Raw genomic sequence first — 24,109 nt, 5'->3', positions numbered from 1 at the left:
GTTGTTTAAGAATGAGTCTTTTCCCTCCTGCTGAGTGACTCACACAAACTAGAGCCAGGTCTTTGGTTGAGATGGCTGCAATGGATTGGGGTGCAGAGGTGGCTATGGCTGCCTGTAGTCCTGTGGTTTGACCTGGTTGGGATTCTTGCTGCTTCACCTAATGCCCACAAGTTTGGCCCTTGTGCTTCCTGCCACATCTTTCCTCTGACCCACATGGCGCTTGACGAAAGGAGTGCCAGGGCCGGGATTAATAGTCAGGGCTTGGCAGGAGGGAGGTGGAGCCCAGCCTGAAGCCCCTCACACCTTCCCTCCTCCGCACACCTAGAGCAAAAGCGGCTGGTGCTGACAACTCAAAGGGAAGGTTTATAAGCCACAGAGCAACTGAAGGCAGGGCAAGAGGAGGGGAGAACCATGCCTATGCATGGCCAGCAGACAGCCACAAAGACCCCCAGCGAGGCTGCCCCCTGCCATGCCAAACACCCACTGAAAGTGACCCACTGACCAGCATGCGGGGCAGTTGCTGATGCTCTGTGGCCAACATCAGAAGAAGGTAGGAAAGCAGGGCCAGCCCCCTGGTGTGGCCTCTGTCTGTTCCCACTCACAGTGCTCACTTTTGCAGTGGGGCAGAAGATTTTACCCCAAGAGGCTTTTCCCCAGCTGGCGAGAAGCAGAGAAACACCCAGGCTCCTAAGGTGCTATTTACCAACCCTCTCAAGCACAGGGACAGGTGCACACTTGGAAGAGGGAAACTGCTCTACACGCCAGCCCAGGCAGCAACCCATTATCTTTGGCAAGTCAGGAATGGCAAGGGCTTGACTGGAAGCACCTGCGGCTCATGCCTCTGTGACACCCAACCCAACTCCTTCCCAGGACCCTAGCTGAAGCCAGAGGATTGGTCTGAGCGGCCAAGAAGAGGTTCCAGCCCTGAAGGGAGCAGGACTTTCAGCACGAAGGTAAAACTGCAGCAACACAACCATGAAGAGACTTAAACCCTCAATCTCCTGATTTGAAGTCAGACATCTTATCCATTAGGTCAGGGAAGAAAAGCCCCTCCAAACACTTCTTTAGAAAAGGCAGACACTGTGTTTCTCAGGTCTTCTACTGAGTGGGGCCGAGACTCTCTGGGCACAAGAAGTAGAGTTCCAAGCAACATGTGAGAATTAATTCTATGGAGCCAGGTGCAGGACTTTAGCAGGGAGGCTCAGGCATGGGGGATTGGGGTGCAGTGGACGGGCTGGCTGTCTAGGTGAGGAGATTTAGTGACCCTCAGATGCAGGAGAGAGGAAGAGAAGGAGGAATTGGCAGTGGCCGTGGAGAAGAAGAAGAGGGGTGGAGGCTCCTAGCAAGCCTGGCTTGCTCAGTCAGTAGAGCATCAGGCTCTTAATGGGAGGAACCAGGGTTTGAGCTGGTGTCCAGGGACTCAGCTTTCAAGTTGCCTTGTGTGCCAGGAGCCAAATGATTCCTGGTGGTGCCCAGAGCCATGTGTGGGACAGAGAGGCTGAGACTTGTGGCACCTGCTCTGCGGCAGGGATCCTGGCAGCTCAGACTCAGGGAAGGCTTCTGCGCTCAGAGGTGCTGACTTAGAGTTCCCGGGCAGTGCTCAATGCCTGCTCCACCTCAGGCCCTGCCCCCAAACCATCAAATCTCTTCCTACCCGACCCTGCCCCACTTCTTTCTCTCCTCACTCCTCCAGCACACCCCATCAATGGCCAGCGGGAGGCGCTGAAGGAAAAGAGGAGGAGCTTATCAGCCAGGCCTGCTAGCAGGTGGGAGGTGCAGGGGCAGAGATGGCTGCTGGGCACCTTTTTTTTATTTTCTCTCTGTTGGTTCTGCAGCCCCCATGGAGTCACTGACTTGGCTCCTTTCACACGCTAGAGAGAGAAGCAGAACCAGGGCTATGGCTGATCTATGGGGCACTAGGTGAGTGCCAGAGGCTTTAGGTGCTGAGAAGTGGTGTCCCAGGCATCTCTATGAAAGGAGCAGAACAGGATTTACTTGAGGTGGGGAGAGAATTGAGAGTGTCTCAGGGGGTTGTAGAGAGGTATTGCCCAGGTTACAGAGTAGCTAAAACACAGGCCTCACTGTGAGCAGGATTTGAACCTGCACAGGGGAACCCTATTGGATTTCAACTCCAACGCCTTAACCACTCAGCCATCACAGCTGTGAGCACAAAACTGCCCCTCTGACAGAGAAACTGGTAAAGAATCACAATGCCCAGGCATGAAGTCATCTGAACTACAGAATTTCCACAGCAAACCTGGCTCCCAAAGCACAGGGGGGATTTTGGGTTTGTTCTCTTTGCTTAGCCATGTTCAGTCACACAGAGAGCGCGTTTAAAAGTCTCCCCTCCCACAGAGCGGGAATGAGAAATGATTCTCAGCTTGAAGCTTGATGTGAATGAGGATGTCTGGGCCACAGGGCCAGGGACTGATCTTTGCTATAGAAACCAGTGACACACGGAACCAGGCTAAGGAAAATGTTTCCTGGAGTCAGTAACCGGAATAGCAGCAGTATTGTGCAGAGAAATGTCTCACAAGAGGAGTCAGCGCATTGGTGGTTCAGTAGCAGAAGTCACAGATACAGCAGGGGAGGTCTGTGGATCGGGAGTGAGGGGCACTGGCAGAGCAGTGAGAGGGGAGCCCAGGGCTGGGATAACAGGGGCTGTGGGTCAGGACAGGCAGTTCTGCGCAGAGTGTTCAGAGGTGCCCTGTATCTGCCCTTTCTCTGCACCATCCCTGCTCCCAGAATGCACCAGGCCCTGGACTGAACTCTTCCCCTGCAGGCTGAGCTGGTTTCGTTTGCTGTGAATCTGTTGGATAGGGAGGGGGGGAAGTGACAGTCCCAGCCCAGAGCCAACGCCCCCCTGTCACCCAGCACCCTTCGCCCCAGATCCACCCAGCCTAGTAGAGAACTCAGCAGGGCAGGGCAGCCAGGAGTTGTGCCCTGCCAGGCGCTCAGGGGCATCTACCCTGCAGCTGGGGGATCTCCCCAGCGTGGTCCATGGGAGCTCATGCACTAATGGAGCAGTGGCAGCAGCTGCGTGGTGGGTTGGGCTGGTGACCCGGGTCCATCTCCTGGGGTCGGCTGGGTTCATGCTCAGACAACTGGCCCCAGTTACTGGCCGAGCCCCCCAGCCACGCTGCTGCTGTTAGCGCACTAGCCTGGGGTGGAAGCTGCTGGCTGGCTGGACCCTGAGGGTGGATCAGGCACTAGGGGAAACCCTCCGGCCTGGAGATTCGTTGCCGAGATTCCTGGGAGCTGCCCATCCCCATGGCTTGTGTGGCTGCCCCCCGGGGCCCAGCAATGGCTCTGGAGGGTGACTCGCGTCACCTGGGGGGAGGTGATCCAGGCAGTGGGCAGCCAGGGGGTCTGACTTACTGATAAAATTGGTCTCTTCATTCCCTGGTGCTCGGCGGCCTGGGTCAATACCGACACCTCCCAGGAACGGGTTGGGGTTGAGTGGGGTTAGAATTTCCCTCCAAAGTGATTTTAGGGTCTGATCCTGCAAGTCCCCCATGTACTCAGTACAGGATGGGTCCAGGCACCTCACTCGATCCAGTGCTGGCGTGTACAGCAGAGAATTGGAAGCGGAAAATCGGTGGGTCATATAAAGAGACTAGAAATACAAGAAGTTACTTTTGAAAGGAGAAAATAAAAAGACGACATTCCCGAGCTGTTTAATAGGGCGAACTGCCCCTTGCAGGCTGCGAAGGGAAATCTCAGGGGTTGTGTTCACCTGTTCCCAGGGCTGTGTCCTCAAGACAGATTTGTGGGAGAAAGGAAGTCACCACCGAGAGAGGAGTTGGGCTCAGGGTGGATTTTTGTGCTTTGGCAGGAAATTTAGGACCTGGGACTGGAGCCTTAAAGAGGGAGCGGGTGAAGGCTCCCCTCTGCTTTCAGGCTGAAGGAATCCTGGGTTTGGTCAGTCCATCCGGGGGGGTCACATTGCTCCCAGGCAAAGAGAGGAGGAGAACTCCCCCCACAATGACACATGCAGATCCTGGAGAAGAAGAAAGAGACAAGAGACCAGCAGCAGGTGAAGGTGACTGAGGAGGGGAATCCCTTGTGCATTTTACAGAACACTTGGGAAGCTGTGGCCATTCAAACACACTGAGCTTTACTAACGAGCAAGGACAGACTGCTGTGACTCGGAGAAGGGTTTAGGTGCCATAATGAACAAACAACTCAGCATGAAATGCCCGTGTGATGCTGTCGTTATCCTTGGATGTACAGACAGGAGAACAGTGACGAGATATAGGGCACTAGTGTTATCTCTGTACAACATTGGTCAGACCAACACTGGACTCTTGCACACAGTCATCTTGGCCACATTTTAAGATGAAGAATGAAAAATTGGATGGGGGGCAGAGAAGAGAAAAAAAAGTGCTGAAAAGTTGCCTTCCAGTGCAAGACAAGAGCTCAGTCTGCTCAGTTTATCACAGAGAAGACCAAGAGGTCACTTGATGACAGTGTGTAAATCCCCTCCCAAAGAGAAAATTTTGGGTACTGAAGGGCTCTTTAACCCAGCAGCAAAAGGCAGAACAAGAACCAGTGGCTGGAAGTTAATGGCAGAGAAACTAAAATGATAAATAAGGGACACATTTGCAATTGGGTGATTAAACATTGGAACAAAGTACCCAGGGCAATGATGGATTCTTCACCCCACATGGGGGTGGCAAGAGGGGACAGGGGGTGCTGAAGAAAGTGCTCTCGGGTGAGATAGAAAACCATTTCTCTCCGGTGCTTGGCTGGTGGCCTTGCTCTCATGCTCAGGGTCTCCCTGATCTCCATTGCTGGGGTCAGGAAGGAATTTCCCCCAGCTCACACTGGCAGGGATGTTGGAGTTTTTGTCATCCTCTGTGGCATGAGGCACAAGTCACTTGCCCAGATCAGCTGGGTACATCTCACCAAATCCATTCCAGTTCAGGGGCCTCCAGTATTGGTACCCCTCTGCCTCTCCTATGCTCCGTCTGTAGCACACAACGAGATATTCTCCTAAGGGCTGGAATATTTTGGTTTAATCCCAGTGGTTGGGCTCTGTGCAGGAGTGACTTTGTGGCCTGTCACATGCATGGGGGTTAGACAGGATTATTTAGTTGTCTTGACTGGCCTTAAAATCTAGACATGGATGTTCTGGCTACAATGTTGCAATGTCTGACTCGTGGTCTATCCAGCTCCCAGGGGCCTCGTTCCAATCGAATTCCAGGCCAGGATTCAGAGACTGGCAGCTGCAGGGCAAGGCAATGGGGGCTGGTGGGAGTCACTTTGGGGCTGTCACTAGTCACAGAAAACAAAACCTCTCCCAACATCCCGACTGCTGCCATCAGGGCATCTGGCTGTAGAGGAGCCGGGTCAGCGCCCCCCGTGGAAGGAATCGGGGGGATGGAAACCCCCAGGATGGGGAGTTGTGTGTTTCAGCCATGTTAGTATCACTCAAACACATGCACAGTACCCACACGCAGAGCCAGTTCATACTGTAAAACCCCCAGACCCATGAGGGACGTGTTAATCTCAGCACAAGTTCTGCTTTAACCAATTAGAAATAACCCTGTAATTATTGTGGAATCTCAGTGCCAGAGGACGCCAAACCCCTGAGCTGTCAGTAGAGGGCCAGGTGTAGCGTCACTGGACACTGTCAGTGCTTCGGCAGCGAGGCCTTGTACGTGCTGGTCCTGGTGGCTCACACACATGGCTAGGGAAAGGGGAAGGTTACACACATCCCCAGCCGGAGCCCTCACCCTTCCTGCACCCCAACCCCCTGCCCGGCCCAGAGCCCCTTCCCGTACCCTGAACCCCTCATTTCTGCCCTTCATCCCCTGTTAGAGCCCTCACCCCCTCCCGCATCCTTACCCCCCTGCCCCAGCCCAGAGCCCCTTCCCATGCCCTGAACCCCTCATTCCTGACCTTCACCCCCCTTTAGAGCTGCTATGTCACTCTACTGGCTCTTTACCTCCAGCACCCACACTTGCCTTGAGAGCTCTAGCGCTGGCAGGCAGATGCGCACGCTGCTAGGCAGCAGCCTTGGTAACAGTAGACATGTGTCTCTGTGGCGCAATGGGTCTTTGTGTTTTGCTGTTAATCGAAAGGATGGTGGTTTGAGCTCCCCCAGGGATGGCGGTAACCCCTTGTTCCTCAAGACCTGCTGGGAGCCTCAAAGGCTACCTTAAACTCATCTCTGTTGGCCTCAGTGGTTTCTGCTCAGGCCAGAAGACTCTGCTGGAGGCAACTCAGAAATCCATCTCCCAGCACCCATGCCGGAGGCTCAGGCTTAATCCTCAAAGTTGAACGCAAAACCTTCAGCCAGGTGTGTTTTGCTCCATTCTCGCCTCTGCCCAAGAGACAATGGAGAAATGTAGGAGAAACACCTGCTAGAAGACGCCTCCCTCTCACTTCTCTGTAGGCTGTGACATTATTAATATCAACTGGGACCATACAGATCATTGCTGCCACCACTCTTATATATTTGCAACAAATATTGTGCAAAAGTTGTAGTGTGAGGTGTCTATGAAAAGGTTATGATTTGCTGGTTATAATTATACTAGCTGTATGTGTGTACCATTTTTGTATTTGAAATTATGAATATGGGCTATGTACTTGTATCTCAAATGTATTTGATTTCAAGTAGCCTCAGTGATGCATTTGGTCAGCTTGTTGAAAAAGGACTATTCTCAGTAAGTGCCCAATCAAGAAATGCTTCACTGACAATGGACTTTGGAAAATGCCAATCCACATCTGAGCTTTCCTGGGAACATTCAAACTAACATGTAAACAATGGCGTAGGCCTGCAAATTGAATCATGCATGGACATGTGACCTGCCCGTGTGACTCCAAACTCCATCTTGCTGCTTTGATTTTCCTAGGTCAGCCCTAGGACCAATCCTATTCAACTTATTCATAAATGATTTGGAGAAAGGGGTAAACAGTGAGGTGGCAAAGCTCACAGACGATACTAAACTGCTCAAGATAGTTAAGACCAAAGCAGACTGCGAAGAACTTCAAAAAGATCTCACAAAACTAAATGATTGGGCAACAAAATGGCAAATGAAATTTAACGTGGATAAATGTCACGTTGGGAAAACATAACCCCAATTATAGATACAATATGATGGGGGCTAATTTAGCTACAACTAATCAGGAAAGAGATCTTGGAGTCATCATGGATAGTTCTCTGAAGACGTAGCAACGAATTGACACATATGACCCCAAGATGAGATCATTAATACACTAACCTGAGGAGAAGGACACCCTAACATTAGTAGGGAGAGGAAATACAAAACGGGAAGAGGGGAGAAACCCCTACTGAACATGCATTACACCTAGCGACGGCAGCAGAACAGATTATCGGCTACACAACCCAAGAACGGGATCTGCATGTTGCTGTAGACAGATCAGTGAAAAGCTCCCCTCAATTCACAGCTGCCAGCAAAAAAGTTAACATCAAGTTAGTATTCATAAGGAATGGGCTGGAGAATAACACCAAACATTTGTATACAAACCAAGGGGGAAGCCTCCAATACCCTGGGACCACCCTGCCTACTACAGCGCTGCACACAGCATATTTTATATCTATCTTTGAGAACTGGGGAAGAAATGGGTCTAAAAAGAAGCATTTGCTAATGAGAGAAAACCACCCGAATATGAAGATATTTTATATTAAGTGAGAGTAATTGGACAGTGGAAGTTCAATTAACAGACAGCAATAATTCCCCCACACACACACACGCACACACACACCCACCCACACCATTCATATGGCAGCAGGGAGCCCTTTGAGGAGGTGCTTTAAGAGGGTATGTGAGGGGAGTGTGGAGCAGGAAAACTTCCTGGCAGTGGGAAGGAGGCAGAAGCAGGGGCAGGCAGGTGACTGGCAGTTGGGGGTAGCAGTAGCCAGGACTGTGTAAGCTTGTGCTGGACAGTCTCCACTGCAGCCTTTTTCCTCCTGTCCCCTTCCTCGCCAGCAGAGAAAGGCCACCCCAGCCCACCCCAGAGGCAGCTGTGTCTCAGGGCTCTGCAAACTGCAACCATTAAGCCCCTTCTTCTTTGGGGAACGATTCAGGACAATTTCCCAAAGAAAGGAAGAAAATTTGCTGCAGGTCAAACAGATGTGAAAATATCCCAAATCTGAGACTGTTAAATTAATATTGGAGAATTAAAGAGAAAATGGGGCAAAATCTGAAAAGGAGACTAGAGAAAGTGTGAATAATTTCTCCAGCAGCACCGACCCCTCATGGAGCCCTTGCTGCTTTTACAGCTGAGAGGAGACGTCCTCTCTCTGACGCCTGGCCGTGGTGGAAGTGGTGACCCAGTGAAGCTGACTTGAGGCTGATGCAAGATAAGCAAAGCAGAACCAGCTGCCCAGGGTATGGGGTTGGAAGTCAGAATAGGGGGGTGGGCCTGGGTTCCCCTACATCAGTGGTTCTCAACCAGGGGTACATGTACCCCGAGGGTACACAGAGAACTTCCATCAACGCATCTAGTTAATTGCCTCATTTTACCACAGGCTGCAGAAAAAGCCCCAGCAAAGTCTGTACGAACTGACATCCCCGCACAGAGAGTGACTCGTACACATGGCTCTGTGCCCCAGGCACTGACAGGGGAGCGCAGGGCTCACACCCCTGGGGTGTATGGATAATTCTCAGGTACAAGGAGACGGTTGCCAGCCACGCACAGTCCCCGGGCGCGGGGACAGGCAGCTGTTTCCAGATCGGACACTCGGGGCCCACAAGTGACCTGCTGCCTGACACCAGCTCCTGGAGTTGCCTCTTGGGCAGGAGACCCCCCCCAGCCCCTCCCCCAGTCTACCCCCTAATCTCCACTCCCCTCCCCGAGCTGGGGGGAGAACCCAGGAGTCCTGGCTCCCAGCCCTGCCCACCCCCGTGTTTCCATAGGGCTCCACCCATCGCCCCGCCCCCCGAGTGGGGCAGCCCCGCGGGGCACATCGGGGGGGGCACAGACGAGCCCAGGGGAGGAGCAGGCGCCCGGCAGCCCCCACCGCACTGGGGGGCGCCGCGCTGCGGGGGGCGGGGCCAGGCCGAGACCCCGGGACATGAGAGTTCGCGTCAGGAGCCGGAGCTTGGGGAGGGCGGGGCCGGGGCTCTCTGGGGGGCGGGGCGGGAGGTGTCCGATTGACCCAGGGACCCGCCCTCACTTGGGCTCGAGAGGACGGAAACGCCCCGGGGCAGGCTGGGAGTTGTAGTTCCTGGCTCGTCTCAGAGCGGAAGTGACGACAGGTTGCTCAGGCAACGCTCCCCCTCCCGGTGCACACCGGGAAGCGTAGTTCTCCCTCTCACATGCGGCCTCTATTGGAGCAGGGGCCGTAGCTCGTCAGTTCGCCGCGCCCCTCCCCGCTCCCTGATTGGCGGAGAGAGCGCGGGATAGAGACTCGGCGCGGGGGTTGCGGGCCTGGTTCCCTCGCCCCGAGGCTTCGCTGCCCCCGCCCCCTCCCACGGGGAGCCGGGGGGGGGGGAACCAGTGGGACCCGCCCCGGCGCTGCGGGGGGGACGCGGGCTCGGGGGCAGCCGGCGGGCGGGGCCGGGCCGGGCCGAGGGGCGCTGAGGCGGGACGGGGAGAGGCGGCTCCGCACGGGGGGGCCGGGGGCTCAGACACCCAGTTCCAGGCGCCAGGCCCAGCCCCTGCCCCGGAAGCAGCCCCGGCACGTGGGAGCCGGGCGGGGGGGGGGCACAGGGCAGAGGCAGCGCGGAGTGAACAGGTGGGGGGGGCTGAGCTGCCTGGGAGCAGCCCCACAAGTGGCAGCCTGGGGCCGCGGGGCCTTCAAGGCCCCCCAGTGTCCCCCCATCTGTTGTGATCCTCTCGCCAGCCCCACCCCCATCTGTGGGGATCCCTCAGCCCCCAGCATCCCCTCCCCCATCGTGTACACTCTACCTGGCCTTTCCCTTCGCCCCGACCTCCTCCTCCCCCGCCGTCCTCAGCACCCGGACACCGACCTCCTCTTGCTCCATCTCCCACATCCTCCTTCCCGTCCTCAGCACCCTGCCCCCCCCTTCCTCTTCCTCCTCCCCCCCCATCCCCGTCCTCAGCGCCCCACCCCCTAATTGCCTCCAACCCATTTCTCATTACTGGGACCCACTTTCCCATCCCCCCACTCCCCCAGTCCATCCCCAGGGTGTGAGGTTCCTCATCTTCAATCTCTGCTACACCCAAACCTGCCAGGTTCCCCTTTTCAACCACTGTGGGGTTGTCCAACCCACCATCACCCATCCACTCTGGGCTCTCTAAATCCCACATTCCCACAATGCTCCTTGATAACGCCACTCTTCTCTATCCCTAATCCCCCTATTCCCTTCCCTTACGTCCTCCTGGACACCCCAACCCACAGTCAGGCTTCCACATACATCCCAGTCATTCACATGCTGAGCTAGTTCTTCAGGGACCCCCACTGCCCAGCAAACTTCTCCATCCATGAGCCCCATGGACCTGTGGCCGGGAAGGTGAGGAAGCTCCCACTTTGGCTGGGCTGGGTGTGAGTGTTAATCTTTTCCTGTCTTGTGTGTGCTGTACTCACAAAGGCTTTTTGCTCCCTCGGGGTGGGGTGTGGTTTTCGCCGAAGATGAGGTGTTTTGGTAGCCCTGTGGATGCTGTGTGGTGTCTGGAATGGGGCGTGTGTGTTCCCATCATGCCCCTTCCCCTCTGCCTGCAGAGCTGAGACAGACAGGTCTGAGGAGCAGAGCAGGAGCTCTGGGAAGGAGAAGAGCAATATGAAGATGGAGTCTAAGATGAGGCCAGGTAAGTTCTGTGGAGGGAGACATGCTGGACAGGGCCTAGGATTGGGGAGACAAGCAGGTGTGAGCCCCGGGCTCAGACTTCTAATTGTAGCTGTGATGACAGAATGGGAGGAGGGTTGAAGCCGAAGCCCTGGTGTGCGGGAGTAGCGAGAAGAGGAGCCTCACCACCATTGCTTTTTTTTTTCCTCTTATGTTGTGTTTCATAGCAAGGGAAAAGAAGTCGCGGGGATGGAGTCCAGCCCTGAGGTGAGATGGAAAGTGATCGAGAGCAGTGACAGCGTGAATCCTGTTGATGCCAGGCAAGACCTGCCCGACTGGGACAAGAGTAAACATCTTTGTCGGTGAGATGTGTATCTGGTTTGGGAAGGGCTCTGGTCACAGCCCTCCTGGCTCCAGGCAGGTTCTTCCCATTACCTGGGTGTGGGTTTCCGGACTAGCTGTGGCTTCAGGGGAGATGATGTTGCCATTTGCGAGAGCTGATCATCTCTCTGGCCAGGAGTGGTGTGTGCTCCCTAGCAGAAAGTTGGATCCATGAGGGTGACTCCCTGTTGTGAATTTCTTTCGTCCTCCTAGGTTTCTCTCTCTGTGTTGGCCAACTTTCACTCAAGCTCTCTGTCTCTCCTTACATGGACACCTGTCATGTTCAGTTGCCTGCATTCTCTTCCTCTGCTCCCCCTCCCCCAGTCTCCTATGGGCTCAGCTGGGTCTATCTGCCCATGGGCAGGGTCTCTGCCATACTGGGAAGGATGTGTCCTGCCTGCCAGGATAAGGGGGTTGCTCCTCCCACCCCCTATCTTCAGGAAGACCTCATTGCTGTAACTGGGTCACAGCGTGAGTGGCCAGTAATGTCTTTGGGGCTGTGAGGTCTGAGACTGAGAGGGGTGGGCTCGCGGTCATGGCTTTGGGCAGAGGAGAAGTGGGGCTGGGATTAGAGATGCCCCTTTCACCCGCTAGCTCCATTACTGCATCACCCAAAAGCCTCGCTCAGGGTCCACTATGCTTCCTTGTGCTGGGCACTGCAGGGACAATCATAGGGACAGCAGGATGCATGAGGAAATAGATGAGTGTGTGAGGCAGATGGGTGAAGGGGTGTGTGTGGCATACATTTGGGATGGATGGGGGGTTGAGGGTTGGACAGACAGCAGGACAGATGAAGAGCTGTAGGGACGGATGGTGATGTCACAGGCTGGACTTGTGATGGGTTCAGCTCATGGCCGCTGACTCTGTCATCTCCTGCCCCCATCTGCCCGTCTGACTCTGCCCCTGTCTCTCACAGGCAGCACTCAGCAGAGTCTGGCCCTGTTGTTATACTGGTGCCTACATCCAGCACACATGTGCGTAATGTGCTCCTGGAGAGCTCAGGCAGGGAGAAGCGTGTGGCTCGCGGCTGCTGAAACAGCTACTCCAAAGAGTGCCGCAGATCTCCCCTTCCTTGGGCAACAAGACCCTGGGCAGGGGGTTCCCTGTCCCTCCTCGCTGCCAAAGCAGCCTGCTCAGCGCAGAAACCGAGGTCACCTGTCTCCACCCAGCCTCTAGCTGGAGCTGCTCCAGCCCCGAATTGCTGGTATCCAGCCTGGCCGGAGTTGGTGTGATGTCCTAGTGGAGTCCGTTCTTTCTCCCCGGTAGATTATGATTTTCCCCACTGCAGTTAGTTGCTCTTTCTCAGCTTCCCCATAGCCCCTCCCCAGTGATAGTGACCTCTGCTGGCCAGGCACGGGAGTGTCCTGTAGGTGCCTTCTTGTAGGAGCAGTGACTCCTGGTGGCGAGGGGCAGCAATGCCTGGCATGTATCCCCCCTAGCATTGCTGCAGTGACCCCTGGTGGCAACTGAGGTCAGTTGTCTATGTGACCCCACCACTGCCATTGTGCCTGTTAGCGCTGGTGCGTAGGTGAGGCAGGGCCTTGTGTGTATATCAGCCATTGGGGCAGGGCCCTCTGCGTATCTCACTCTCATCTCGTTGACACGTGTTCCCCAGGTGGGGCAGTCCCCTGTGTATATTTACTCCCCCCAACCCCTATATTGGGCATGTGACCACTAATAGCCAGAGGAGTCAGTGCCCAAGGTGTATTCTTCACCTCCCCCAAGGGGGCAGGGTGCCTGGGTGGCTGTGTCAAGCAGTGCCCTGGGTGTCTTCCAACCCCTTTGTGGCAGTGAGCCCTGCTTCTGGTGTGTATCACTCCCCCACTAGGGATGTGCACGGTGGGCCCAGTATGGCAGTACCCTTTGTGTAGCCCCCTCCCTCCCCCGCCCCCAGGGTGACCAGATAGAAAGTGTGAAGAATCGGGACAGGGTGGAGGATAATAGGCACCTACATAAGAAAAAGTCCCGAATATTGGGACTATCCCTATAAAATGGGGACATCTGGTCACCCTATCCCCTCTACCCATGTGCCAGATATGGCAGGCACTGATCCCTGGCATTCCTGTGGGGCAATACCCTCTGTATATCCCCCAATTGGGGCAGTGACCCCTGCTGGTCAAGTGGGGCAGTGCCCTGTGTGTGTGTGTGTCCCCTATTTAGGTAGTGACCCCGATGGCTAAGTGAGGCAGTGGCCTTTGATTTCCTCTTCTCTCCCCAGCCCCCCCCTCTCTCTAGGGTAGGGCCCCCAGTTGGGGCACTACCCGATGTGTATCTCTATTAATTGGAGCAGTGACCTCCCCGTGGTGCCCTGGTGTGGCAGTGCCCTATTGGTATCTCCCTCCCCCTCTCCCCACGCCATTGTGGTAGTGGCCACATCAGGCAGTGGCCTGTTTATCATCTCCACCGCACCAGCGCCATTGCAGCAGTGCCACCTGGTGGCCATGTGCGGCAGTGCCCAGCCTGTATCCCCCTTAACCTTTGCTGCAGTGACCCCAGGTGCTCAGTTTGAGTAGTAGCCTGTGTTTACCTCACCTCTTGGGGCAGTAACATGTGGGGCCAGCTAAGACAGAGCACAGTCTCTGACGTCTGGTGGCCACGTAGGGCAGTGGCCTGTATGTACCATCTCCTCTGGAGCGGTGACCACTGGTGTCTTGGTGCTAAGATGCAGCCACCTCTGGGTTACGTGGTGGGGCTGTTGACAGGACAGTGGGGACTGCCGCCCCTTTCCAGTAAGTAGGTGAAAGTCTGGTGTTCGGGGCAGAATGTTCCACCTTCTGTTGAACTGTGATGCTCTGAGCACCTTTCCCTTCCATGAAGAAGACCTTGTGTGACTCCAAAGCTGGTCCAGTAACAGGTATCACCTCACCTGCCTTGTCTCTCTGGTATTCTGGCCAGTGTCCAACTTCCCCTTCACTGTTGGTCTTCAAACTTCCTCCAAGCCTCTTCACCCAGTCCCTTAAGATTCCAAACCTCCCCTGGAGCTCAACCCTGGGGAGGGCACCCTATCTGAAAACCCTACGGCACCATGGGGGTGGTAGTGTCCACTGCCTCCATCTCCCACCAGCCAGGATGGGCCCCACAGCACAATGGGAGTGTTTGTGTCTCCTGCTTCCATTTCCTGACAGCTGCTGCCAGGCCCGGCCTAAACTTCCCATTTCTGGTGCGAGTCTGGAAGCAGGTGCTGCCGGGAAGGGTGGTGCTGGTGTCAGGAGAAAGCAGGAGGAGTAAGTGGGTCTGTGCTACTGCGGGGAGGTGCTTCCCTTGCTGTGAAAGGGCCCCGCTATTATAGGAGATGTCATCTCCCTGCCCTGCCATGCTCTGCACCAGCCCCTGCTTGTCACGGGAGCAGGGCTGGCTCCAGGCACCAGCGTAGCAAGCAGGTGCTTGGAGCAGCCAATTCAAAGGGGCGGCCCGTCTGGTATCGGGTCAGCATGTCTGGTCTTTGGCGGAAATTCGGCGGCGGGTCCCCCATTTCCTGTCTTAGTCTTTGAGCTGCCACCAAATGTCTACCAAAGAGGAAGGGAGGGAGGACTCGCCGCCGAACTGCCGCAGAAGAAGCAGTGTGGTTGAGCTGCCATCAAAGAGCCACAGCTTTTTTTTTCTTTTATATTTACTTTCTCCACACCTGTCATGGTTTTATAGACCTCCGTCGTATCCCCCTTTAGTCGTCTCTTTTCCAAGATGAAAAGTCCCAATCTTATGAATCTCCTCTTAGACAGAAGCTGGTCCATATCCCCTCATCATCTTTGTTGTCCTTTTCTGAATCTTTCCCATTCCAATAGATCTTTTTTGAGATTGGGGCGACTGCATCAGCACACAGTATTCAAGATGTGGATGTACCGTGGATTGATATTGAAGCGATATGATAGTTTCTGTCTTCTTACCTATCCCTTTCGTAATGATTCCCAACACTCCGCTGCACATTGAGTGGATGTTTTCAAAGAACTATCCACAACGACTCCCAGATCTCTTTCTCAAGTGGTAACAGCTAATTTAGACCCCATCTTTTTATAGGGATAGTTGGGATTCTGTTTTCCAACGTGCATTACTTTGCACTTAACAGCGCCGATGTTCATCTGCCATTTGGTTGTCCCGTCACCCAGTTGTGTCAGATCTCTTTGTGGCTCTTCGCAGTCTGCCTGGGAATTAACTATCTTGAGCAATTTTGTATCATCTGCAAATTTTGCCACTTCACCGTTTACCCCTTTCCCCAGATCATTTATGAATAAGTTGAACAGTACTGCTCCCAGTACAAACACCTGGGGATAAGAGAGGGAAGATCCTCTTCTGACGCTGGCAGACCACGTGCCAGCTCACGCCAAGGCCCCTAGGCCTTACTGATAAGTGACAAACGCATGGCTGGAAACTAGTCTTGCTCACCTGTTTGTTAGTGTTGTTAAAACAGGCATTAGATTCATAAAAATGTGTTTAGAGTTTATGACTAGCTCGTCAGTTGCTGCATGCATTCTTCTCACCTATAATAGCCGTAGCCTGTGTTGTAAGGTGATATATAAGCGTTGGCACTAAAGCTGTAAACCCCCTTGCTGCCACTCCGCCACCAGTCAGGAGAGAAGCATTACCAAGTGTGAAACGCTAGTTTACCAGAAGAAGCGTCATCTCCTTTCCAACAGGAGAAGGCCCTGACTGAGACATCAGACAGGCCACTGTGGATCATCCATGGACAAAAGACCTGGTTGATTGCTCCCCCTCACACACCCACGAGGAGGCAGAGACCTGCACAAACACTTGCCCCCATCAGCTTGAGCTCTGGGGGAATGGAATAAAAATCTCTGTCAGGAAGAAACTGTTGTCCCCACCCGCGATGCTGCTTGGACTTCAGGGAGACGGCACGCCTTCTAAGCATAAGCAAGGGATCCCGGCTGTTTGGCTAGGGTTAGCCCTAAAGGACATACAGAGTTTGAGTGTTACAGCAGCTTCTACTACACCTGGGTGGCAAGCTAGAGTCAGGGTGCCCTAGGGGGCTATCTGTGACTCCATGTTAAGGCTGTTCTAGTACCTGAGGAGATCACACTTGATGCTTGGTGGGTGAGATCAAAGTGTGTGTGCAATACACAACCGTGCGGAACCCCACTGCCTGCCAGCCCCAGGCTCCAGGGGCTCCTGCTCTCTGGGGCTCTGGCTGCACTAGAAAAGTAAGTTTCAAGCTTGCCTGGTTCAGAAAACTGGAAGGGAAAGATAGAGAACCCACATTACATTTTTTAAACAAAGAATTCTCATGTGACTTAGGGGATTTTCCAATAGTGAGGGTGGCAATAATGAGAAGTTAAGGGTAATTATTTAGCATTTAGATTACAGTCAGTTTGGGGGGAAAAAATCAGGCTTGGGGCCCTTGTGTGCCGGATGCAGCACGACATCTAGTGCCTTGTCTCGATCTTACGAACCAAGATACATAGAACGTAGGTCGGGTACGGAGAAGTCTGTGTAACTCGTGCAGTTGTTGATGTACACGTAATCTCAAATATTACCAAGCCCCCACCCCAAGAAAAACAAAAACAAAAAAAAACAACCATCTCCCCAACAGACCCAGAGTCCGGAAAGCATTTGTCCCTCATACTGTTGAAAAGACTCACAGCAGAAAGAAGAAGTCCAGCCTCTTAAATAATTATCTAGCAAGACAAAGAAGAACCTCTCACATCTGCAGACTCACAAAACACTTCCAAGAAAGTATAACTGTATTGTGTTCATCATAAAAAAACAAAACCACTAAAAACACCATATTTTTCTGCTTTTTCAAAAAAAATCATCACAGTTTAACTCTTTTCTGTTTTTCTAACCAGAAGGTTCTTCCCTAAAGCAGATACACTGTTCCTGGAAACACTGCAATACCAGATCCATGCATGGGGTAGACAAAGCAAGCTCCTGTTCTCACTAATTCTTCTCTTTCAAAAATCAAGTTAATACACAGTGCTCACATCAAAGACATATTACAGATTATAATGAACAGACACTATGCTTTGATCTTAGCTCCAGGGAGCCAAGAAACAATACTGATATTCTGCCACGCACGCACACCCCTGCGCCCACCGATTTCTACCTCACCAGGACGAGCTCCCAGACATGCAACAAACACCATAACTAGGGAACTCTACGGAAGACTGACTCACTTCCCCGAAATGACTCCAGTGGAAGAATTCAAAGCAAGAACCCTTAACACACAATTCTGTTCAAAGACAGACAAGTCTTGCAGATGCCTTCCTCTCCCTGGTTTCCCCTCTAGACTCCTAATTTCCATAAACCCACCCACTGACCTGTGACTACCAATCTCTCACTGTTAACTCTTATAGGAAACCAGGGCAAAGAAAGCCTATGCAAGCGCTATTCCGCAGCCCTAGTGCTCTTTTCTGCTCCTTCCCACGCAACTATATCAAACATACAGTCAATTGCATCAAAGCAGTTCCTCGCTATTTGGGGCATTGGTGCCCCTTAGTCCCTCTGAGGTGATCGGCTGGTTCCTTCTGGCCTTAAATGCTAGGAATCTGACTCAAATGGCCACAAACTTCCTCCTCTTCTGCTCCTATGAACTATCCCTCATCTGGGCAAAACATTTAAAAACACTGGTGTTTTCCCAACAGGAAAGGGATGGACAATTTCTCTTCTGTGGGGAGACGAGGGAAACCATGCAATTACCTTCTGGAAGGTATATTAAGGAGGGCGGCGTAAGAACCCTCATGGACTAGATTAAGAAAGCAGCTCTTTAACTGACCTTCCAACAATGAGAAACTGAAATCCGCAAGAGCAGCCTTTCAACTCAGGGACCCAAAAATAAGCTGTTGACAATAACTAACCCAAGAGTTACAAATGACTCCAAACCATACACTCTTAGGACAGACCAAACGTTAACACAAACAACAACACAATTCTTTGCTGCTCTTTAAGTGTGATAACCAAAAACTTATGAAACCAAAGAGCCAGCAGAATACACACCACAAAACAGTCCCCTGTTAGCTAGGAAGCCATCTCACTAACACGATGAGCTCAAAAAAAAAAAAAAAAAAAGGGCAAAAAATCCCACACAGTCATTTTCAGAGCTCTCAGTTGTTTTCATACACTAATAGAAAAGCTTAAGTTACTGACACTAGTTGAGATAGTATCCTTCTGTTTTTTTCACAACAGGGAACTGCCTTACCAAAACAAAGCCTCAAAAAAATTGGGTACAAATTCATAAATGCTCCTCTCCACAAAAATCTTTAGTAAAAGGCAAAAGATTTATACACACTGGGAAAGGGAGAGAAGAAAAAGAAGAAGAAGGAAGAAAAAAAAAGAAAAAGAAAAAAAAAGCAGAGTCTCTGCCGGGGCAACCACATATCCTACCACAAGTCAGGGTGACTACTCTCACAGCCCACTAAACTGCTAGCTTTTAGAGGAAATGGAATTGAACCGATTGACAGCCTGAGTTGGATCATGGGAACCGGGGACACAGAGAGCAAAACCAGCCCCTTGACCAGGGACTCGCTTCACTGCAGGCAATGCACTGTGGGTATGCAAATAAGATGCTCCGGCCGTCTCCGGTGCTCAAAGGAGTCTTTTCTCCGAGCTGCCTCTGCTCCTTCCCCAGCTGGGCAGAGATTGGGATGCAGTGAGGGTGGGGAAGCTGCTCTCCTGAGACAGTCCCGCTGATGGCCAGGCACATGGAGGACGGAGCCCGGACGAGAAGCCAGAGGGCACTTGGCCCACAGCTAAAATCTGGAGCAAAAGCACACACTTTGCAAAGGAACAGGAGCCCGGATCTCAGACATGAGATTCTATCTGCCGGCCGGGGTGCGACCCCGTGTTGTACTTGCTGCTTGGTCTGTCTCTCCTGCAAAGTAGCTGGCCTCAGATCCTTGGGGTTTGCTGAGCTGCAGCTCACCTTGATACACGGGAACAGCTTAAAAATCATGGCCTCTCAGGGTTGGAAGGGACCTCAGGAGGTCATCTAGTCCAACCCAATCCCCAACTAAATCATCCCAGCCAGGGCTTTGTCAAACCTGACCTTAAAAACCTCTAAGGAAGGAGATTCCACCACCTCCCTAGGGAACCTATTCCAATGCTTCACCACCCTCCTCATGAAAAAGGGTTTTCCTAATATCCAACCTAAACCTTCCCCACCGCAACTTGGGACCATTGCTCCTTGTTCCATCACCTGGTACCACTGAGAACAGTCTAGATCCATCCTTTTTGGAACCCCCTTTCAGGTAGTTGAAAGCAGCGATCAATCCCCCCTCATTCTTCTCTTCTGCAGACTAAACAATCCCAGTTCCCTCAGCCTCTCCTCATAAGTCATGTCTTCCAGCCCCCTAATCATTTTTGTTGCCCTAGGCTGGACTCTTTTCAGTTTTTCCACATCCTTCTTGGAGTGTGAGGCCAAAAACTGAACACGGTACTCCAGATGAGGCCTCACCAATGTCGAATAGAAGGGAACGATCACGTCCCTCGATCTGCTGGCAATGCCCCTACGTATACAGTCCAAAATGCCGTTAGCCTTCTTGGCAACAAGGGCACACTGTCGACTCATATCCAGCTTCTCATCCACTGTAACCCCTAGGCCCTTTTCTGCAGAACTGCTGCCTAGCCATTCGGTCCCTAGTCTGGAGCAGTGCATGGGATTTTTCCGTCCTAAGTGTAGGATTGGGCACTTGTCCTTGCTGAACCTCATCAGGTTTCTTTCAGCCCAATCCTCTAATTTTTCTAGGTCCCTCTGTATCCTATCCCTACTCTCCAGCGTATCGACCGCTCCTCCCAGTTTAGTGTCATCTGCAAACTTGCTGAGAGTGCAGTCCAAGCCATCCTCCAGATCATTAATGAAGATGTTGAACACAACCAGCCCCAGAACCAACCCTTGGGGCACGCCGCTTGATATCGGCTGCCAATTAGACGTGGAGCCATTGATCACTACCAGCTGAACCCGACGACCTAGCCAGCTTTCTGTCCACTTTATAATCTATTCATCCAGCCGATACTTTTTGAACTTGCCAACAAGAATACTGTGGGAGATTGTATCAAAAGCTTTGATAAAGTCAAGGAGTAACACCTCCATTGCTTTCCACTCATCCGCAGACCCAGTTATCTCCTCACAGAAGGCAATTAGGTTAGTCAGGCGTGACTTGCCCTTGCTGAATCCATGCTGACTGCTCCTGATCACTTGCCTCTCCTCTGAGTGCTTTAGAATTGATTCCTCGAGGACCTGCTTCATGATTTTTCCAGGGACTGAGGTGAGGCTGACTGGCTTGTAGTTCCCCTGATCCTCCTTCTTTCTTCCCTTTTTGAAAGATGGGCACTACATTAGCCTTTTTCCAGTCATCTGGGACATCCCCCGATCACCATGACTTTTCAAATATAGCCAGTGGCCCTGCAATTACATCCGCCAACTCCTTTAGCACCCTCGGATGCATCGCATGCAGCCCAAAGGATTCTTGCTCGTCCAGCTTTTCTAAATAGATTTGAACCACTTCTTTTTCCACAGTGGGCTGGTCACCTCTCCATGCTATGCTGCCCAGTGCAGCAGTCTGGAAGCTGATTTTGTTCGTGAAGATAGGGACAGGGGAAAGCATCAACTACATTAGTTTTTTCCACATCCTCTGTCACTAGGTTGCCTCCCTCATTGAGTAAGGGGCCTACATTTTCATTGACTTTCTTCTTGTTGCTAACATACCTGAAGAAACCCTTCTTGTTGTTACTCTTAACATCTCTTGCTAGCTACAACTCCAAGCATGAGTTGCCCTTCCTGATTTCACTCCTGCCTGCCTGAGCAATATTTTTATACTATTCCCGGGTCATTTGTCCAATCTGCCTGGCTGGGGGGAGGATGTAAGCAGGGTCGCTATGAACTCTACCCTGCCATCTGTTGGTGATCTGTTGTAAAGGCCTTTTGAGGCTGCTGTCATTTGCATGGTTCCACCCACCCCGGATTGCATGATGGGGGTGCTTGTCCAAAGGATCATTTCGGCTGCTGTGGGATCCTCAGTCTCTTTCTTATTAGGGCAGTGGTAATAAAGTGCAGTTATTCCGGTGATATGAATCAAGGACAGTAGAACGGAACTTAGCGGTTCATGATTTCGGGACTCACCCGAACCTACATGAATGTCGTTAGGCAAGGGACATGGGTTCCAAAACATGGTGAAATAAGAGAGACTAAAAAGGAATATTTGCACTTAGTGCTATGGGTTTCGTGTGGAATCTTTAAATGCGCGTTTTATGCTCCTTGTGTCTCTTTAGTTCAAAAATAGGATGTTTTATGTTTCTAACCCATGTTTAGAACTAGCCATAAATAAAAAGTGGTTAGTGACTCAAAGCAGTTTTCCAGTATTTCTAAAGGGCTACGCTGTGATCTGTTTTCCACACTAGAAGTTGAAAACAGCTCCATAGTTGGAGAAAAACCTCGTCACCACTCACACAGCAAAAAAATTTTGCTGATTGGATGCTGAGAGTTAAGCTGTGGGGCACAGCTTTTGTGCCACACTCTGAAACCAGATTCTTAGTAACAGGTCAATGGGTAGGTTTACACAAATTCTAGCCTCTGGGACCAGAGCTGGGGGTGGGCCCCCACAACTTTTGTGGCACATGCACCACCTCTGCAAATCAACCTTTGCCACCTCACTCCATAACACCACACACACAGCAGCTGCCTTTTACCTTTCAGAACCAAAACACACCCTGAAAGAGATCAAACAGCATAAGCTTAAGGCCAGCGACTGCACCACTAACAACAACTCAAACAGATTCAAAAACACCTCTGTCTTTACAACCACCGACGGCAGAAACAAAACCAGCACGCACCGGCTGCCAAAAGCCAAACAAACATCCATTCCAGCCTCCCACAAGCCTTGGGCATTGGAAACCCAGACCCCTTAATGATGAGTACTTTTCAGGCGAGGGTGAAGCTCTCAGGCCTCAAATGCCAGCTACAGTTACTCTCTCCTTGATCCAAAACGAACAGCAAAATACACTGCATTGCTCCTGCCCCAATAACAAAGAGACTGGGGATCCCACAGCAGCTGAAATGACCGTTTGGACAAGCACTCCCATCATGCAATCCGGGGTGGGTGGAACCATGCAAATGACAGCAGCCTCAAAAGGCCTTTACAACAGATCACCAACAGATGGCAGGGTAGAGTTCATAGCGACCCTGCTTAAACAAGATTGTGGAAAAGATTAAAAAACACTGAATGTTCAAACTCACCAAATGCGGGTCAATCCATCCTCATCATCCTATCCGCTCTTTATACTCCACACCTGAACTTAGCCCTCACATGGACAACATACCCTCCTAACTCAGTGTCTGTACGTTAACCTTTTACCCCCAGTCGGGGCTATTGCACATTATGTATTCCTTATGCCACCCGATCTTAAACCGAACTTCGCACCCCCGGGTAATCTGTACGTTGTTCCCTGATCACCAGAAACTTCTGCTCCTAAACGCTGTACCGTACCCGTTTTTTTTTCTTTGAACGTCATCTTAATAAAATGTTGACATTTGTTCGAGATCCCGGCTCCTCTTCCTTTGCAAGGCTTGTGCGTTTGCTCCGGGTTTTAGTCTGCTAAGACAGCGAGGGGGGCCGATTGAGCCAGAGGCGCTTGCCTGCTGCAGACAGGGATCCAAGGCTGAACCACGTCCCCCACCAGCTGAAGGCTTAACTGAGAACAGTTTAAGAACTGCTCCCGTCTCCGGCACTCAGCTACCCAGCTCCCAGTGGGGTCCAAACCCCAAAGAGATCCCTTTTACCCTGCAGATGCTGTAAAATCCTGTGACCAGGGCAGCTGCCAGCAGCCTGCGCATCCGCCTGCCAGCACGAGAGCGCGTAAGGCCCTAATCTGGATAGTGCCAGCTGGGTGGCAGGGCTGTGAAGAGCCAGCAGAGTGGCGCAGCGGAAGCCTGCTGGGCCCATAACCCAGAGGTTGATGGATTGAAACCATCCTCTGCTACGTGTGTGTTTGTTTCTTTTCCCTCTGGGCCTTCCAGCGAGGTGGTGACCAGCAGAGCTGCAAGAGATGGCTGAGGCGGTGGCCTGCCAGAGAGCTCCCTGGCTACCTGGGCTGAAGGCAAGAGGGAGGTCTGGGTGTGGCAAGGGCCTCCTGTCCCAGAATGAGGCTGCAGTGTTTCCTGGTCCCCTTTTCCCACCCACCCTGGCGGGCTGCGGGAGAACACGAGGGAGGCTCTCGGGGCGCTAGACAGTGCTGTTTGGCTGTCAGGGGAAAGAGCCGAGGCTACCGGCTCGACCTGCCATTGACTCCCGTGGCTCTGCGCGCCGTCAGCCGGGGCGGGCCTGGCTGCGCACGTGACTCAGGCTTGGGCAGCATGGCTGCTCTTTCCTGACGAGGCATGAGGCAGGCCAACAGCTTTGCACAGCCTACAGGGAAGTGGGAGGGAGGCGTCTCTGAGCAGGCGTGTCTCGTCCCCTTCTCCCTTGCCGCTTTGGCGGAGGCGGGAAGGGAGCAAAATGTTCCCGGCTGAAAGTTTTTGTGCTCGGCCTCGAGGATTAAGCCTGAGTCTCCGGCACGGCTGCTGGGAGACGGGTTTCTGAATGGCATCCAGCACGCTCTTTGGGCCACCAGCTGAAAGCACTGAGGCCAAGAGGCAGCAAAAGGGGACTTTGGAGGCTCCCTGCAGGCCTCGGGGAAGCAAGGAAGTAGCACGGGCTCATCGCCGTCCCCGGGTGGGCGCGAACCACCATCCTTTTGGTTAACAGCCGAACGCGCTAACCCATTGCGCCACAGAGACACAGACAGGCAAGGCCGTATGGAGCACAAAAGTCGGGAATCAGCACAGGGTACGGTCTAGCATATGCATGCAGTTCTTAGACAAGCAACAGCAAGGGACTGGACTGGTATGCAGTTTAAGTTCTGTGGGAAGGAACCGAAAAGAGCACAGGGGCTGCGGTACAGTGCTTGCGTACACTTTCTTTGGCCTGTTTTGCTGGAAGAGTTAGCAGGGCGAAATTCCTAGTCAGAGGTCAGCAGGTGGGTTAATGCAAATTCTGGCCTCTGGGACCAGAGCTGGGGGTGGGCCC

The 24,109-nt window shown here is 52.6% G+C and overlaps 4 non-coding genes across 4 annotated transcripts; all 4 read right to left on the bottom strand.

Moving 5' to 3' along the window:
• Nucleotides 1–2,079: 2,079 nt before the first annotated feature.
• TRNAS-UGA (transfer RNA serine (anticodon UGA)) lies at nucleotides 2,080–2,161 on the bottom strand. Its single transcript has one exon. It is a non-coding gene; the product is annotated as a tRNA-Ser (tRNA).
• Nucleotides 2,162–16,915: 14,754 nt separating this feature from the next.
• Nucleotides 16,916–17,109, bottom strand: LOC127041597 (U2 spliceosomal RNA). Its single transcript, XR_007771689.1, has one exon. It is a non-coding gene; the product is annotated as a U2 spliceosomal RNA (small nuclear RNA).
• A 1,132-nt stretch (nucleotides 17,110–18,241) lies between these two features.
• On the bottom strand, nucleotides 18,242–18,358 carry LOC127041620 (U5 spliceosomal RNA). The gene has a single exon (XR_007771709.1). It is a non-coding gene; the product is annotated as a U5 spliceosomal RNA (small nuclear RNA).
• Nucleotides 18,359–23,746: 5,388 nt separating this feature from the next.
• Nucleotides 23,747–23,820, bottom strand: TRNAN-GUU (transfer RNA asparagine (anticodon GUU)). Its single transcript has one exon. It is a non-coding gene; the product is annotated as a tRNA-Asn (tRNA).
• Nucleotides 23,821–24,109: the final 289 nt, after the last annotated feature.

Source organism: Gopherus flavomarginatus (assembly GCF_025201925.1).
Source record: "Gopherus flavomarginatus isolate rGopFla2 chromosome 13 unlocalized genomic scaffold, rGopFla2.mat.asm SUPER_13_unloc_3, whole genome shotgun sequence".
NCBI lineage: Eukaryota > Metazoa > Chordata > Testudines > Testudinidae > Gopherus > Gopherus flavomarginatus.
The sequence above is the reverse complement of the archived record's forward strand: the minus strand, read 5'-3'. Positions and strand labels throughout refer to the sequence as shown.